The sequence below is a fragment of the Euwallacea fornicatus genome, chromosome 23 (assembly GCF_040115645.1).
Source record: "Euwallacea fornicatus isolate EFF26 chromosome 23, ASM4011564v1, whole genome shotgun sequence".
Lineage (NCBI taxonomy): Eukaryota > Metazoa > Arthropoda > Insecta > Coleoptera > Curculionidae > Euwallacea > Euwallacea fornicatus.
Genome location: NC_089563.1, coordinates 2,128,691 through 2,145,090, shown reverse-complemented (window position 1 = coordinate 2,145,090; position 16,400 = coordinate 2,128,691).

The window sequence follows — 16,400 nt, the reverse complement described above, 5'->3', positions numbered from 1 at the left end:
ATTAAACACGGTTGGGTAGATAATTCATTAAATTGCAGTTTAGTTACCTCATGTTCGAGAGGCGAAGGAATTATTACTCTGCACGCCAGTAGTGAAAATGGATTTGTGCCAAACGGCTTGTTGGTGTCCGCTAGAAACATAACTCGTTGAGTTATGCTAATTACCGCGAAGACGTGACTGCTCCACTATTTCAAAAATTCATCAAACATCTCCCCTAACTCAGTCATTGTAATAGGGCCCCGCCCCTAATCACTCTCCGTTACTAGTCAAGACCCTCAGTATACGGTGCGGATGCGTGGGTTGGAACAGATTCATCGAAAATTCAGGGACTCATGTTTTCGGACACGTCGATTTTGGACGGCGGTTTTTTTCATCCTAAAATCATGTATACAGCGCGGTCCAAAAGTAAATTATCGCCGTCGACCTGATTTTTTCGAATAAAATCGCCCTTTTTTTATGTCAAATTTGAATTCAGCATCGAATTCTAACTATGTTTCACGTAGCATACCTTATTCCTAAATTCACCAGTTAACGAGATATTTACGATCGCACATATCAACAACTAGACCGTATCAAGTGTACAACTTCGAAAAAATTATTAAAAAATAGAATAAAAAATTAAATTAAACTTTCAAATTGTTGACCATTAAATTCTTGGCAACGGGCAAGCCGGGCTTGGAATTCTCGTAACTCTTCAGTCAACGGTGGTGGCGGGATTTGTCGTAAGTCTCGGCTCTAATTCCATTCTTCAACATTTTGTGGTTCATTGAAGTAGACTTTGGAAAACCCCATAGATAAAAATCGAATGGGGTTAGATCTGGAGACCTAGCCGGCCATTCGATGAAATCTCTCCTCTCGATCCATCTATTCGGGAAAATATTGTTAAAGTAGTCTCGTACTGTTTGCGAATAGTGTGGGGGCGCTCCATCCTGTTGCAACCATATCCGATCTGCTGGTATATTTGCGTTCCGACCACTTGAGTAAAGTGCAGTCAAACTGAGTATTATGCAATTTTGCGGCAGGGCTAAATAATTTTCTGAATTAAGTGTTCCCTGAATAGAAAGAGGGACCCACAATTGAGGTGCCCGCAACTCCGGCTCATGCATTTACTTTCTAAGGAAATTGTGTATGACTTTCTACACTCCAGTGTGGGTTTTCTGGGGCCCAATATCGAAAATCTGGCCTGTTCGGAAAAAACAATTTTACTGAAAAAGTGCAGGTTGGCATTTTATCTATTCGTCATTATTTCACAAAATTGTAATCTGCAGTCGAGATCGTTTCCAACGAGTTCCTGAACTAAATGTGCTTTGTATGGGTGCCATTTGTTCTTGTGTAAATATTTTAGAACAGAAGATTTATATACTGACTGTTCTGCAGCTACTTGTCGAGGTGATTTGCAAGGATTTTCTTGTAAATCGAGTAAAGTGTTTAATTTTGGGTTTTCTGGAACTACACGATGGTTGATTTTGTAATTGCCCCTCACGTGGCCCAAGTCTCTAAACTTTTTTTCTATCTCGCTGATTACCGAACGTGTAATCGACCTCTTCGAGTATTTATTGTTAAACAATTCGCAAACTTCAGATCATGTTCCCGACGCTGTATCTTGCCGCAATTGAAATTTCCATTCGTTGCTTCTCCGTTAAGAGCGCCATTTTTTCAAACTTCACAACTGCACTTCACATTTGCTTAATTGAAATCAAATTCTCACGCCGTTTCCATGTCACCAAACGGGACAAGTCAACAGTTATAAATTGAATAAATAAACAATTAAATGCTTTTGACAAAAAACCCTCAGAAATAGTTGATAATAGCTAATGGTTGACAGTTTGAACATTTGGTTTAGTTTGTTATTCTATTTTTTTAATAAATATTTCGGTAGTACGCCCGATAAGGTTTATTCATTGATACGTACAATCGTGAATTGCTCCAAAAATTGAGGAATTCAGGGATGGGACGTGTTACGTGGAACACGCTTAGAGTTCAATGTAGGATTCAAAACCGAAATGAGAAATAGGCGATTGCGTTAAAAAAATTAGGTTGGCGGCGATAACTTAACTTGGGCCACCCTGTATACACGATTTTACGATCAAAAAAACCGCAGTGAAAACAAGAATCGACGTGTCCGAGCTCGATTCGAAAAAACGAACGCTGAATTTTTAATTAATTTGTTCGAACCCACGCGCACCCGCTGTACAACAGTGCGAAGAAACGGAACATAATCAGCTTCATGCGGCACCAAAATGGACACATTCGGCAAAAAATAACAATAAAAAATAATTATTAGACATAACGAAGATTTTAAATTTCAAAAAGGAGTGTAAGGACACGCAATCTTACGGTTACCGCCTTGCTATTGCGTTTCCAACTCAATCGAAAACAATTTTGGGATTAGAAAACGAAGGTTACGAAAGATTCATATTTCGTAACCAGTGGCGCTGTTTTAGAAAATGCTCGGAAGGCGATAAGTGAGTTATAACACACTGTGCGGCAAAAACTGTGTTGCTCATATTGTACAAAAAGAAAACAAGTATCATGTGTCACCTCCGGTTTTGGCCAGAGTAACTGTAAATTCAGTTTCTGCAGGTGCGTAAGTGTGTGTGCTACGTCAGTGTCCGTAAAAAAAGCCGATATTTAGGACTTGGAAAAATTCGTGAGAGGTGACGAAACAGGAACGGAGATATGGAAATTGAATTTTTCTAATTTATTCCAAAGTTTCCATTAAAGGAGCGCACGTGTTTTCAATTTAAAACATTTTTTAAAACGTAAGCAAATATTTATACGCTCTTTAAGTATTTTTTCCTATGCATATGTATGACGGGAGCACGTTTCGAGCCGGTGCAAAAATCGGACGTGAACACTTTCGAAGCTTGACCAGTGGCGCCATTTTCTCGGCCATTTAAATCGCACTCTCCCGGGGCACTGCAAAGTTCCAACGAAAAGGGTGCACCCTCACCTCCCCCTCTCAAAATTGAGGCGATTTTTGCTTTTTTCAGACGTCGATGTTTACGGTTTTTCGGACGTTATCAACTACTCGCAGTTTCGCAATTGGCACGTTACCGCCTTATTTTTCGACTTATTTTCAACTGTTTTTTTGCGAGATCGTAAATCATTTTAATTCATTTGTAACGATACACGTAATAATGACTTCGGATTAAAATTAATGATGACATGCGTATTTTAAACAGTGATCGAAATTTTGAGCTCTCCCTGGTGCTGAGAAATTTTTGAATGTTATTCAGAGACTCGCGGTCGAAAATAAACGAGAGAATGATGTATCATTGGCGATGGGAATTTTCATTGCTGCAAGGAAACGTTTCTCATTTCCCATTGTAATGCGCTGCTGTTTCGGTATCTATTCGAAATTTTCCATTTTTGGACATCGGCCCGAACGGATTTGACGAGTTTTAATGTATCCGATGTTACTGTGTATTTTAGGTCATTTAATATTCAGATTAAACACGCTCATAAAACGTTTTTTCTCATCTGCCCACCTTATACAAGATTTCAAGCTACCGTACCCGGCTAATCGAAGGCAGTCCTTTATTACATGCCGTTTATTGCATGTCGTAAAGCAGGTTCCCTCCCAAAAAAAATCAGAATAAGCAAATAAATAACCCGCGCCTCTGAAAAACATTAATTACAATGTTGGTAGCTCGAAAATATACGACTTCGGGTTTGTTGGTCGCCTTCGGCTATAGCTGTTTTTTTGTTGATCATGCTTTATTGAAATGTTAGTTAATGCAGTACCGCCTCGAGCCTCGAAATGCAGTTTTCTACTTAACTGATTTGCCTGGGGTCTCCGTTTGTCGTGCAGTTGCCGCCATTTTTTGGTGCCCGCAAAAAAATTGCTTTATTTACATACAGTCGCTCAAAAAAGTATTCGCACAGCGGGAAAAACATTCTGCGACCCATAATTTTCGACTGATTTTGTTCAAAATTCGTATAATGAAAAATCAATCCTAAACTCAGTTTAGGTGTTCGAGCAAGTTTTGAAAATTAAATTTTTACAGTGCTTTTCATGGTCTTAAAAAAAACTTCATTTCGAAAACTTCTTGTGCGGTGGAAATTTTTCAGTAGGATTTTGATGATCCTGTAGAGGGGATTTTTCTACGTATATCCCGAAAATTTGATCAAATTTAGACCACAAATAAGGGAGTTGCAGCTTTTTAAATTTGCCAAAAATGTTTAAATTTTATTATTTTGCGTGAGAATCGTCACTTTTTGGCGAATTTAAAAAGCTGCAACTCCCTTATTTGTGGTCTAAATTTGATCAAATTTTCGGGATATACGTAGAAAAATCCCCTCTACAGGATCATCAAAATCCTACTGAAAAATTTCCACCGCACAAGAAGTTTTCGAAATGGAGTTTTTTTTAAGACCATGAAAAGCACTGTAAAAATTTAATTTTCAAAACTTGCTCGAACACCTAAACTGAGTTTAGGATTGATTTTTCATTATACAAATTTTGAACAAAACCAGTCGAAAATTATGGGTCACAGAATTTTTTTCCCGCTGTACGAATACTTTTTTGAGCGATTGTACGTGCGAGGGATGAAAATCGGCCGAGGGAAGGAAAACAGTCACACGGAAACGCCTTGGACCTGGCGACACTTTGGGTGGCGCCGTCAAGATATCCGAAGGTCCTTTCCGACAACTTCGGGGATAAACACCATGATGTAGCGGAAGCTCTGTGGGGTCCGGAGCTTTGACAGGCACGTCATTTGCAAAGGAAATACGCTCATTTGTCGCAAGGACACGTCGAATACGAGAGCAACGTACCTACGAAATAAAAACGTCTCGTCTCCGATCGGTCCCTAGATAAGCAGCGGTAAGTCTGCGATTACCTTCAGATTGTCATCTACATCTGCAGATGTTGTAGCCGATACGGGGAAAACTCTTAAATGGGTAAGCGCGGCTTGAACAATGACTTTGTATAGTAAACAGACGATGTCTTGTTGAATGGAGGTTTTATCCGCAAACGCAATCTTCATTCAAGGTCTGAGTATCTGAAAATCTTAATTATGATGATATTGGCTTTAGTGTACGACATATGTTGGAGGATTGTCAATGTTTTGCAGCATCGAAGAGTGGTAATTAGTCGTGAACGAGACGGTTTCATTCAAGCAAATTTGCTTCTTGTTCGAAGTGGTTCAGTACCTTGTCTGGAGGCTCGTGACGGATGACAAACGTGTTTAAGGCTTAAACCTGCCGGGGATCATAAAAACCCCCGAAAAAGTTGGTTTATTTGTGTTATGGACATCCCGAAGCGTTCCCCGAATATTGCAGTACGGGAGGGAAAAGGGGGGATGTTTCGTCACTGCCGGAGGGCAAATCAAAGCTCGAGAGAGTAATAAAAATTTCCTCGGATCTTGAATGGCTCAAATCAGCTCCGAAATGTTGTTGTTTCACTGCTGAATGCGAGGATTGACTTGGCAATAACAAAAGAAGGAACCAGTATGTAAGAGGTGCTCGAAGGGTTCACGCTCCATTTCCATTCACAACTCTATTCATCTTCTCAAACTCTTCATTGACGTCGGAACATGCTTTCCCCTTAGCTTGGGCCTCAAAATTGCGACAATCTTTCGTTCGTTCCGTATCTCATATGGATAATAAGTCAAAGGGCGAATCTGCCGCCCGACGTACAGTACCGGCCAAAAGTTGAGACACTTTCAATAATTGCCTGTAATTTTATTTAGTGTAGTAATACTCAAATTTAACACATATGAACGAATATGAGGCAAGTGGTAAAGTAAAAATTCGAAAAAACATTTTAAAAAAGAACCTTTATTCTGACCAAACAAGATTAACACGAATTTTTACGCGGCCAAAAATGGAGAAACGCTTAAGGAAATGAAAATGATCAATCCATTCTTTCAATATTTCGTTGGATAATCTTTACTTTTAACAACTGCTTGGCATCTTCTATTCATCGATTCTTTCGCTTTTTCAACCACGTCTTCCGATATGTCGCCTCAATCTAGTAATAAAGCATTGAATAACTCTTCTTTATTTTTAAATTTTCGTCCATTTTTATGTCTCACATCGGCTTCAAGTTGATCCCACAAGTTCTCCAAAGGATTCAAATCGAGGCTCTGCGCTGGCCATTTCATCACCTCAACTTGTTCTGCTTCCAAAGAGTTCTTAATTTATTTGGCTGCATGCTTGGGATCATTGCCGTGCGTAAATTTTCAATTTAAAGGTAAGTTTGCCTCAATATACGGTAACATTGTATTCCGCAATATATTGAGGTACATATGCCGGTCCATAATTCCATTAATTTGTACTAGTGGTCCTGCTTCGTGCTCTAAAAAACATCCCCAAATAAGGACGTTTCCTCCTCCGTGCTTTACAGTGGGTTTCACATACTTAGGGATAAATCGTCCGTTTGCAGGACGCCATGCCCATTTGATACCATCCAATTCAAATAGAATTTTCGTCTGACCAGAGTACATTTTTCCACTGGTTAAAGATACGGGTCGAATATTCCAAGGCAAATTTAAGTCTGGCTTGGTCACTTTTTCTAGATATGAAGGGTTTTCTTGGCACAAGCGTCTTTTAAATAATCGAACAGAAATCCAAATTGATGGTTAATCAATCTTTTTTTAAGTCATCAGCAGTTACGAACGTATTTTTTAACGTACATCTTCTAGTTAATTGGTATGTGGATAAAGTTGTTTTTCTGGTTCTTCCAGATTTGAGAACACTGGCGAAGGTCTTCGACTTTGTATCACGTGAATTTGCTTGGAAACAACACTCTTATGCAAGTTCGACTCTTTACCAATATCAGTTCATTTCGCTCCAGAACGACACTTCTTAATTATGATTTGTTTAATTTGATTGGACGAATTCCTACCACGGGACGTTTTGTTGGCCCTTTTGAGTATTCTGCCAAAATCTGAGTCTATTTAGGGGAGCAAAATTAATAAAGATGTAAAAACAAGGAAAAGCGTTTTCATTTTTGTTGGCTTAAAATTATAAACATTTTTTTCCCATTATTCATAAAATCGTTAGAATTTTGTTCACAAGCTTTCAGATGGGCAGAACGTAAAAGTTTCTCCATATTTGACCTGTAGAGCAGGTCTAAATGAAAATCGCCATACAAACTCGTACAAAATTCCCCAGTATTTTCTGCAACTTCCCTGCTAACGTCCTTTTGAGGGCAATTCAGCCTGACCGGCCTTAGTCTCAAACTAAGTTAGATTCTATTAGTCATTCGAAGCTCCTGATAACCACTCTGGCCTCTCAAACGCATAAGAGCTTTGGCCGCATATAGCACAAAAGCGAGAAAACAATCAATTTATCACCATCACCCATGGGCATCACAATGGCCTACCTTTCTGACCATTGCCCTTCTATAATTACGAATTTACACCCTCAAATAAGTTTTAAATCGAGAGTGTAACTGTCCCGAAATCCATTCGGCAAAAATCGCTTCAGCAAAATCAAATCTCCGTGAATTTGCAAATCTTCCCTCACAATGGCCGACGACTAAAAGCAGTTGTAAAAATCCCAATAAATCCGAAAATACGCATACACAGAGGCCCATTCGACCGTACGAAGCCCTTAAGACTTTTTATATATGGGTGCACTCCTTTATGTATCCCCCTGTAGTTCTGAAAAGAAGAGAAATACCCTGAAGGCACAAGGCAGGCCGGAATGTGTTATATTATATTATTATAAAGAAATAATTTCTTCACGGCTAAATGGCCATGCCGGAGAAAAACCTTAAATAAAACAGTCTAAATTGTAAGAGATTGTATCTTGATGCTCGAACAATGCCCAGCCCGAGCCAAAAATCTATTCAATGCTTTGAAAAGAGAGGCCAATGTTTGGTTAGCTGTCGACCATATAACAGTTTTCGCTCCGACAATGGTACCTTTTTGGGTCCTCGGAAATACTTTTGATCAGATGAATACTGATAACGTTAAGATCTCTGATTAGAATCTACATCAGCAGATGTTGAACCTGATAGACAAAACGTCCTTTGAAAGCGCAGATCTAAGCTCTTGATAACGAATTGTAGCTGCAGCTTTGTAGGTGGAACTTCTTTGAGGCCTTTGACATGGCCTCTATCAGGTAACGCAATCTTCTTCTTCATCGCCGATCTTGCTATCTCTATTTGAGATAATCTCAGTCTGTAATGGCCAGTAATTGATCAATGAATTGGTACCACATATAAATTGCGGATGTAATTATTCTGGTACGACCTGAGAACGTATATAGCAAATCAGACTGTTATTAAATAGTTAAATTAGAGCCATTGGAAAACGGCAGTAGCAGGCGTCTGCTGACCATTAATGGGTTCAATTCGAAGGATACTTGGTAAATTGGTTTAATGCCCAGTTTTAAGCAGCACACACTAACAATTATGATAATAAGTATTCCAACTTAATTTGCCCTTATAGCGCAAACGATATGTCTGCCACAGACCAACAATAGATTGGCAAACAGTTTAGAGATGTTTTTATAGCTGCTCTCTGCTTGGTACCTTCGGCCCTTTTGTGCGTGTGTAGGTATAGTGAATTTTATCACTAGCTAAATACCTGCCACACACATACATAGAATGACAGTCAATTTCGGAGTATTTGTTTGCAGCCAGTTCCATGGAAAAGCGGCCTCTTGTCAAACATTTACGATAATAAATAGAGCCACAATAGAGCTTTTTCATTCGGACAGCTGAATAGCATTGGTGATGTGCGCTCGCAAATTTAGCCAAATTACGCTGGTGCTCTACCACAATATTAACTTGGCAATTCATGCATTCACGTGTCGAGCTCTGTTGGGGAGTACCTCCTTACCATCAGTTTCCTTGAGGATTTTAGCCCCTCGCTAACTCCAAATTAATGCCCCCTTAATGTTATCCCACTTCTGATCATGTAACACTCTCTCAGTGTTATTTTTTCTCAACGTTTAGGCGTTCGATTCCCTCAAAGAAATCTCTGGATCGATCACGCAATACTCAACTACAGTGGGATGCAGGACACCGTGGCGAAAACTGTAATGTCACTCTCGCCATCTAGGGGTGGCTGGTGCAAGGTACGGATTTTTCGCAAGGAATTTCATCATATTGCACCGAACGATACTTGATATTATTTCCAGAAGTACCATTGATAGTAGTACGTCGCAAGTACTACGTGTCAGTTAGGACGTAAGCAACTAAACCACTGTTTTCCAAGGGTCAAAGCTTTATTTTAAAAGCTGTTATTCTACTTATTCCAAAACATTCCCACAACTACTCAACATATGCATATACGGAATATTCTACTGAGATGCGGTTATACTGAAATTGACAGGTTGCTCCTAGAACTGTCTTTGATATTCGACGTCAGAATCGTTCACACCATTGGCGTACCTTGGTTTTTTAATTGTAACTATCTCTTACATCGAGTTTCTCGATTTGATAATTTGGAATCTCTCCAAGGGCGCCACTAAATTTTTGCAGTTATTTTACTGGGGACACTTAAGGTTTAAAAAACGCTCAAGACATCGGCGTAAATTGTAGTTTCAGGTAAAAATTTTAAATTTCTTTAAAATTTGAATTAATTAAAGTTTATGCAAAATAGAGGCTCTAATAAGCTGGCCTCCTTCGACCCACTGGAGAATTAATTTGATTATAATCTCGAAAACTCTTCTGTTACGCATCAATCTTGCTCATTTTACATGGCAAAGTTTCAGGCGATATTTCAACGACTCGTATAAAAGGGACTATTTTGAACCACTATTTAGACACACCCAAAGCCATTTTGTCACCTCTCAGACGTCATCAAAACAGACGTAAAATTATCCTTGTTGACTTAGGTGGACCCAGAGAAAACACGCGAAGAAAAAGTTATGAAAACAAGAATCAATCAGGCAAATCCATTCTTCAGGCCGACATTTTCGACTTAATGACTTCCATTGGTTCTATCATAGCCCCTTAAACAAATATTTTGCCTTCACGATACACATGGGGCTTTCAGCCTCACAATGTCCCTCCATATACCAATAAACCCATTTTAATGTTTCTTTCAAGCAGATCGAATTGGCACCCTTAGTCGGCGGATTTGAATACTGGAAGTTGGGGCTTTGAGACTTGAACTCCTATTATTCACCGTCACTTCCCTGAATGTTCTTTTTACAAGGATATAACAGACTAACCAAAAGGAACGTTTATTTGAAACTTACAATGCGATAGTGCTAATATGGCGTGAATTTCGGGTGAATGGGTTTGAATTAGGCTCTTAATTTTTGGAGGAGGTACCTGGAATTATTAGCAATTTAACCGGTCGTTATCTCCAAATATTGTAATGGTTAAACAGTTCTCCACGCTTTGATTAAAAAGAACAGACTGCCGGCAATTGAAGACGCACCGTAGCATAGATAATGAATAATGGAATGTTCCATTTGCCAAATCCTGGATAGCCACTTTGATGATTGCGGTTTTTTTTTTAATATTTACTTTTCAGCAAATACTGCAATATGCAATTGAGACATTTGCATTGAACAGATTTTAAGCCACATAAAATTGGCGTCCTGAGAAAATTCTTGGATTTCCAGAATATAAAAAGACCTTAGATCGAAAACGTTCAAATTCTTTTCATCCAGATCAGATCATAGTAAAAATCTCACGAAAATTGCGGAAGAGTCGCCCAAAGATAGGAAAAGACCTTTTAAAGCGCTGTTTGTAGGAAATTTCTTTGGACCCTAATTTTCACTTAACGTTACCGGATCCCACGTTATCCAGTGATTGGGCCCGAAATTGAACCCGGATTATCCAGGTGAGGTTGTGCGCATGACTTACAATGCATGTTTATAGTTATCTTATTTCGAGTGGTTTTCCAATCTTGTAATACTAGGTCTCAACGTGACCTAATGTCCATGGAACTAAAAAAAGAGATTGATTTGTCAAAATTTGAAAAATGTTCAGAAATAGGCGGTGTACCTCGTATCTGGGAATTATCTAGGAAATTCTGAAGTTGGTGCGCAGTTTTTCACTTATCTTGGCTGATATGAATGTTGCATCGATTTTGAAAAATCTGAATCAAGGTTTTCCGGAATAAAAAATACCTTTTTAGGCACCATAATTTTAGAACGCTGCAAAATTGCGAACGTATGCAGGAACAAAAGTAGTTCCCTATGTGCGAAGCTAAAGGATGTATTATTTATATATATATTTATATAAAGAGACCAGCAGAAAGCACCCACCACACGGGATTGTTTTTTAATTACAATTAATCAGTACAATTTATTACTGATAAAAGTTTGGGCACTTCTACGGACGCAGTTCACAAAATTCGTATATCTCATTGCATACGGGGGAGATTCGAAAATGATGATAACGGATCATGAGTAAAGTACCTTCATTTTTAATTTTAGAGGAAACATATAGCGGTATTATTTTCTACACGGGAAAAATCATTAAAAAATCCGAATAAGTGTTTTATGGAATAGAAACTTGAACCGTTACCATTGAGCTTATCGTTTAATTCTAAGCGATTTTTCACTATGTACATTTCCTGTAAAATTATAAATAAAGTTACATTATTTATGAGCCATTTTTATAATTTTTCCCATATGAAATGAAATACACAAACTTTGTAAACCGCGTCTTGAGTTTGCAGGAATGCACAAACTTTTACCAAGAATGGAACTTTCTGATGAATAAAAATTTTTAAAATCCCATATGACGCGTGGTTACTGCCACTGGCTCTATATAAATACATATAGTATATAATACATATACAGGGTATATCAAAATTGTTCGGCCCACTGCTTACTGCAGGTTCCTGTGATCGAAATTACAAATAAGGTTTATGTCAGCAAATGTCTAATTTAATTATATAAACTAATGAAATGCAACAAAGAAGACAACAAATTTGCTGAGCACGTTGGTGCATATGTTGGACTACTTTAAACGAAACATTATACCGAGTGTTACAATTTTTTATAGGTAAAAAAAACACATGGCACCCACATCTCCGCCACTGGTGTGTGGGTAAAGCTGAAAATTTTTTGAATTATACCTTTCGATGAGCTCAACTCGCATACGAAATTGAGTTAAAACATTTTAAGCCATTTGGAAGTTAAAAAATAAAAACTTTTTTTCTTAAAATTTAACACCCAGTATCTCGAAACTACAGGGTAATTATAGTAGACATTTGTTTACATAATCTTCATTTCTGATGTCGGGCACAGGAAAGGCCAAATTATTAGTTAGTAGAACGATTCTGAGTTGTGACACCCTCCGGCGTTTTATGCCTAATCGACACCACGGTGTTGATTTGTCAGGATGCAGACAAATCACTAACTTACTTATTCACTAACGACTTTTTGTTTCACTAAGGGATTTCTTTAAAATAAGAAAAAGAAACTAGTGCAATTACTTAGCGCCAGCACTTCCGAAATCTTGCTTCTCGTACAAAGGCCTAAAACTACTTTTATGTTGGGGAGCTATCTGTATGTAATTAGTTAACCCTTAGGGGTAGTCGGAGTCAAACAGGACATGGATCATTGGTCGAAGTTAATGATTCTCATACATTGATTAAGGTGAAGTATTTTAAGTACAAATAATATAATTGTTTTGTGCTGCAATAAGGATAAGGGGGTATATGACATTTGGATTCTGGATTATCATATACGCGTATACACCCTGTATATTATGCCTGTATACGAAAATCAAATTATTTTAATCTGATATTGACCCCTAATGACTCGATTCTGGTTATGGAGCTTTGGAAATGTGTATGGTAATTTGTCGGATTTGTTTGAACAAATGTGAACTAAGAAATACAAACTTTTTTGTCCATTAAAGTTCAAGTTGACAATTCTCTATTTGTACTACTGAAAACACAAAATGGGAACGAAAAGTTACTTTTCTCAGTAAGAGGTTTAAAAGCTGAACTATGTGAGAACTAAACATAGGCCTTAGATGTACAATGACTTCGTTGTAGGTCTTTATTAGGCACATCTATTGACAAAATAATATGGAAGAAGCAGCTGCCTAGATGACTTTTATTCTTATTATTCCAGAAACCATACAATGTTTTTATTTATTTGCCCATGTTTGACACGTCTGGTCTCTATTCCTTTTTCCATCAAAACAAATATCGCCCTTGCGTGAGGTACCATACAATGGTACCCTAATAACGACATACAGCAACGTGACTTCGAATCTGCAGGGGGGCGCAACAAATTATTCCAAAAAAAAAAAAACGATGTCTGTGTTATTGAAAACGTAAGATTTATTGCCCGACGTTTACTTAGAGGTAATTTTCAATCATCTAGTGTCTTTTGGGGCCTTGAATCGGTGGCGCCAGCCCCAGATAAATCAATTCCGAGCCAATTAAACTAAAATACAATTAACTGCGGCAAGTCTGTATCAATCGGCCCGTGGCCAAAGCAACATACCGTATATCATTTCGTGCACAGCAAGATTCCTATCGCGAATAATACAGGCTCTTATTTACGATTAAATGAAGCGAATTTCTGGCCATTGTCCATTACTTTTTTATTTCTTTAAGGGCACTTTACTGCTCTTCCATTCGATTTTTAATTCACAGAACCGTTCGAACGTTCTTCGAGCGACGAGAATTTTTTTAAATTTTTTCTAATATCTACATCTTTCAAGCAATTTTACCAAAATTTGTAAAATATTAACCGCATTCCTAGTCAGACTGTTCAAAATAACATTGAAGTTATAATTCAGGTAATGTTGGAAATAAGCGGAGGTAATTACCAAGTCGCTCGCTTGATAAATCTCATGATCGTTCTGCTTTTGGTCTTGATTTGACGATCACTAAGTGCTAAGAAATATCACTACTAGTGATGAAAAATCCAAATGTAGGTAACTCTCTCTTAGAGATAATTTCCTAATAAACGACAATCTTGGCGAGTTTCTCTGCTGTAAAGAGAGCTGTCTTGGATATACATATGTATGGAATTATTTCTTATTATTGTTAGAAAGATTAATTAATTATATTTGAAAACGTCTGTAAATTCCTATTTTACTCATTTAAAATTTTGTTTGAAAAAGTGAAATGTAAAACGAATCAACGTGTTCAGCGAATGTTGGTTATCCATGGTGGAAAAAGGAAAGGGGGCTTGTCAAGGAAAAAAGGTGGGTCCTGTTTTTCCTTTAACCAGATTTTGAAATGCAAACCTCTTGGATTTTTAATTAACCCTTCAGTAAGTCTTACTTGTAGAGGGTGTCCAGTTTCAACACTTTGACAGGGCATCTCCGTTATTATTGCAGTTCGAGGGCCGAGGCTTTCACAAACCTTCCTCACATTCTATACACGCTATTAGTTACTGGTTTTTAGTATGAATTTAACGAAGATAAACCCGTTTGGGCTCTAATCTCTACGCCTGTTTAAAAAAAATGCGATCTCTAGCCTTCGATTGGGAACAAAGAGCCGATTATTATGTTTTTGGAAAGCTCTTACTGAATGGAATGTAACTGCTAATTAATATATATAGGGCGTCTCATTTAAGAAATCTCAACTTTGCCAATTTTCTCCAAAATAGGGAAAACTGGGAAAAAACTGAGTTAGTCACTGGATCCTACATAAAAAAGTGTGTAAGTTCCCGTTTTTACCTAGTCGATAACTTATGAGATAATTAAATTACAAGAGGTGTCTGAGAAAGCACAATTTTAAATCTCGCCCTGTATTTCAAAAACCGAGACATGACACATCTGCTTGCGGCATTGTTTGTTTGACAAAAAAAGTGACATAGGTTTGCGAAAACTCCAACCCTCGAACTGCAATAATAACAGGTTCCCTGCAAAAATGACGTAAATTGGACATTCTCTACATACAGACAGTGCAGAAACCATCCGTGCAGAAGATAATATTATAATAAACGTAGCGTCTTGATGTTCTTACACATTTTTTATATCACATTGGTCAAAAATGCTCTTTGACCGTTTTGAAATGTACTTTTTACCAAAAGAAGAAAAAAAAAACTTTTAGGCGGTGCGAGAATAACGACATAAACAAGAAAATGATCAAAAACAGACTTGCAAAAAGTGTTCTTACACTTCGGAATTTTAGACCTTACACCATGGTTAAGACGTGGTCTATCCAAAATAGCTGGTAGATGACTAAAAGAGATAAATAGTTCAGTGCAATCAGGGTGAAAGCGTTAAATTTTTGGCATCCATTGAGACCGTGGGACGTGAAGGTAGCGAAACATCACAAGAATTGCAACAAATAATTCTTAAATTACATAATGACTGCAAATCATTGGCAGAAATTAGTCGAATAGTAAATGGATTAAGGTTCACTATCCAAAGTATAAAAGACATATGTATATTGTCTTTGCGAAAAACCTTAAGAAATCGTGGACGTTCAGGACGCCGAAGAAAAATGAATGATCACTTGGAATGTCTAATCAGACGAAAAGTGAAAGAAAATCAACGAATAAATGCTGAAAAAGTCGCTGCAGAACTAAAAACTTTCAACGATAAAGACGTCTTAGTCAGTACTATTAAGAAATAAGGAGTACCGTAACAGAGTAGCTTGTAGAAAATATGCCATAAACGACGTCAATCAAAAGAAATGATTAGAGTTCGCTGATACTTATATTAACATACTGGAACAGAGTGATTTTCGCAGATGAGAGGAAATTTGAAGTTTTTGATAATAGAAGCCATTATGAAGTATAAAGGAAAAAGTGCACCGAATTTTAAAGATCTACCTCCTTCCTAGTGTAACTAAAATGGAGATTAGGGATCATTTCGTACAGGGTTGCTCATTAGGGTGTCAAAATGCCATGTCTCAGTATACATCAGGTTTAGTAGGAAATTTTTTATATCAAAGTTGTTGATCATTAAGAGATACATATGTATATCAAAATTATTTTCAAATGTATAGCGTCCGTCACAAAAATGTGGTAGTACCAAGTTTTTTTTTTATTGAAACCCCCCAATTTTCCTGTGGTTTCTCGTTGTATTTTAAGGTCAGTTTATGTAAAAGGTCTTGGGTAAAAAATTTTCCGCGTCCAAGTTGTTCGGGAAAATTCTAAAATTTTGATAACCGCAAGGTGTCACGGAAATCGGTGCAGTACTCTAACCGCTCCGAATATCGGAATTGGTCTTATGAGGCTCCGAGAGAACCTAATAAGCTACCTATTGCCGTGTTTTAATTAAAAAAAAAAAAAAAAACATTTCCATAACCCCCGAAATAGGCCTTGGAAGCTGCGTGAGTTCAAACCCCAATAACTTTCAAATGGAATTTCCCAATTTTCATGACGGCGTCTTGTTCAGAATCCAAAAATCTACCACTTTTGTTAGCATTGCCCTATCCCTAAACACAGCCGACAATAATAATAATAATTGATATGGCAAATAGGTCTTTTTGACAAGATAGCAACTGTGTTCTGATAGAAATGAAGAATAATTTGAGAATTTGTTGTGAATATCT